This window comes from Myotis davidii, unplaced genomic scaffold (assembly GCF_000327345.1).
Source record: "Myotis davidii unplaced genomic scaffold, ASM32734v1 scaffold609, whole genome shotgun sequence".
Taxonomy (NCBI): domain Eukaryota; kingdom Metazoa; phylum Chordata; class Mammalia; order Chiroptera; family Vespertilionidae; genus Myotis; species Myotis davidii.
The window spans coordinates 300,977-303,967 of record NW_006300164.1 but is presented as its reverse complement, the minus strand read 5'-3'; positions in this window follow the sequence as shown (position 1 = coordinate 303,967).

Below are 2,991 nucleotides of genomic sequence, written 5' to 3'. Positions count from 1 at the left end.
TTTTACGAAGCTGCACGGTCCGTGTCCGCACGAACGTACCTACACAGCTGTGACCGGGCGGCGTGGAGTGGGGACGGAGCCGCGGACGCTGTCCCTGGCCCCGACGCACACTCACAGGATGGGAGAGGCGCCGCCCACTGAGCCCGTTTTCATGTCCGCTGTGGGCCCGGCTGGTCTCGGGCACAAGGTCGCCTGGGTCTGGGTCACGGGTGGAGCTCCAGCACCTGCAGCCAGGAGCCCCGTCCACAGGAAACTCAGAAGCACAGGGGCCCCCGGCTCCGCCAGGAGCCCAAGGGCGGGCGGCTCTGGACAGCTGTTGGGGGAGTGGAGGGAGGTGGGGCCCCCAGGAGACCCTCAGAAGGGCCCTGGACACACGGGGCTCCCGCAGCCGAGACTTGGGGCAGGGAGAAGGCATTTCCCATGGGTCTCCGCAGCCCCGCATCCGCGGCACCGGGCGGACAGGCTCCCCCAGCCTGCTCGGCGCCCTTTGAGCCCTGACCTGAAGCACAACCGGCCGCTGGGCTGCTGGCCACGACGCTGGAATCGGAGGGTTTCTCTGTGAGGGCGGGGCTCTGGGAGGGCCGCCTGCCGGGTGCCCCTGTGGTTCCCTCGGGACTGACAGGTTTGTGTGGTCAGTGCCGGAAACTTCTATTAAACGATGCTTTCTGCAAACACAAGGCTGCTTGTCGCGTTCCTGTGGGCGGCTTCGCGCTCCAGGCCTGGTCGCCCCTCCCAACTGCCCTGCAAGTTAGAAACACCTGGTGTGGCTCCCACCCCTCCCAGGACCGCAGGGAAGCCCGGCCCCAGCACATGCTGGGCGCCTGGAGCAGGAGGCAGGGCTTCGAGGTCCCTGCAGCTGGGCAGCAAGTCGGGGGAGGGGAGGGCTCCCTGGCGAGCCCTGGGGTGGGCACAGGGACCCTGGGTGCTGCCCGCAGCTGTGTGGCTTGTGCTGGGTACAGCCTGGGCATTCGGGCAGGGCTGCCTGGGGGGACGTGGGCCCAGCTGCCCAGGGAAAAGCCCAACTCGGCTCCAGGTCGGGGTGGGAGAGGGACCAGCCCCGAGGGAGGTTGCAGGCCCCCCGAGTAGCCGTGCTGGGGGCATCAGGGAGGGGCTGGCAATGGGGTGGGAGCCTCAGAGCCCTGGATGGCGTGAGGGCTGCGAGTGTGCAGTAGGGAGGCCTGAGGCCCAGCCCAGGAGGGTCAGTGGCTTCTGGGTCCCCTCTGGCGCCATCAACTGCAGCAGAGCCCCCCACCTCCTGGCACCCCTGCCCCAGGTCGCTGTGAGGGGAGAGGACCTGCCTGGCCACTGGCCGGGCCTCCATCTGGGGCTCAGCCCCGGCCCCCACACTGAGAAGACATGTCCTGGGAAGTCACCTGACTCAAGGCTGCAGGTGCCAGGTTGGGGCTTGGGTGCCCCTCTCACCGAGGGGCATGTGGGCCGAGGGGAGAGGTGAAGATGCCCAGAGAGGCTGCCGTCGGTCCCACCCCCTGGGAGCCTGTCTGGGCTGCAGGACCCGGGTCCCAGAGGCTGGAGCCCACAGCCCAGAGGCAGCCGCCCCTCCCCGAACCTCCTCTCCACCCTGGTGCACTCCCAATGGCCTCAAAGGTGCCTTTCCTTTGGGGGCTCAGGTCTGAGCTCCGTGAGCTGCAGGCTGTGATGGGTGGAAGCCTCAGGAGTCGTGGATTTTCTCCTCATTCCTGAGGGCTGGGGGGGGCCCAACAGCTTGCAGGGTGGACACCAGCTGGGGTCCGAGGTCCAGGCGGCAGCTGAGTGGCTCCAAGTCCAGGACCTCAGTCCACCTGCCTGGGGTCTCGCGGGCTGGGGCTGGGCACACTTCCTGGCATTCCCGGCCCAGGGCTGGCCAGGCCCCCTCCATCCCCAGCGAGGTCAGCAGAAGCGCCCAGGGTGGGCCCTGGCCTGAGCCTGTCCGCCCGAGTCCCCAGCGCTGCAGGGTGTTCCACTGGGCTCTGGCCGCAAGCACTGAGCTGGGAAGGACATGTCACGTCTGGATGGGCAGCCCCAGGCCTGGCCGAGTCCGGGGCCTGCAGGGGCTGACCTGGGGGGCGGCTTGCACAGCCTCGCAGGTGGACAAACCGCATCGAGAGAGGCCCGGCGTTTGGTGGGGACGTCCTCCCTGGCCAGGGGAAGGGGCCGGTTGGGGACAGAGCGGGTCCCTGGGAAAGGCTGCCAGCCCCGGAGCGGGTGTGGGGGCCTGAGCAGGAAGGTGAGCCAGATGGACACACACGTGCGTCATAAAAAGCCAGTTGTCCACTTTATTACAGTTCAGTGCTTTCGTAAAATAAATATCATAGAATATCAAACAGTGAGGGACAGCACGCTGTGCAGGGCGTGTACCAGAGTTCACGGGGCCTCCCACCGCACTCGGGCGGAGCCGCCGGGCGGCCGCACGCACGACGCGACCAGCGGCCCCTGGGAGCTGGGGAGACCGGGGGGGAGGAGGGGTCGGGGGTCCCTACATCCCTTCAGGGTTCGTACCGTTTCCCCTGCCCCCTCTCCACCTACAACTACGGGACAGTCACATCATCTGACGTCCTCTCTACTGACCTTCGCTTTGTTCTGCAGTTGGAGACAGATTCAAGTAACACTCCCGAGAAAACATGTGCAAAACCAACACGCGTGACCCCAGGGTCTGCGGCAGCCGGAGCAGCGGGTGTCACGCAGGGGCCGGGGAACGTCTGCTCTGAGGCTCAGAGCCTCCCACATCCTCGGAGCTCCCAGGACACAGCACGTGACCGTGTGAAGGTTCTAAGTCGGCGGCCAAACGGAGTGGCCAGGGTGGGCGAGGACGAACGCTCCAGGCGCCGCTCTGCCAGAAGCAGGAGCCGGGACGGACGAGTTGGACAGAAACGCCGAGGGAGCCAATCCAGGGTCACCTCCGCAGAGAAACATGTTGAGCGGCCAAGTGCTTTACCCAAACCTGCCTTTATCCCCGTGGACAAGCCACCAGCGTCCTATCCTCCTCGCCCGACG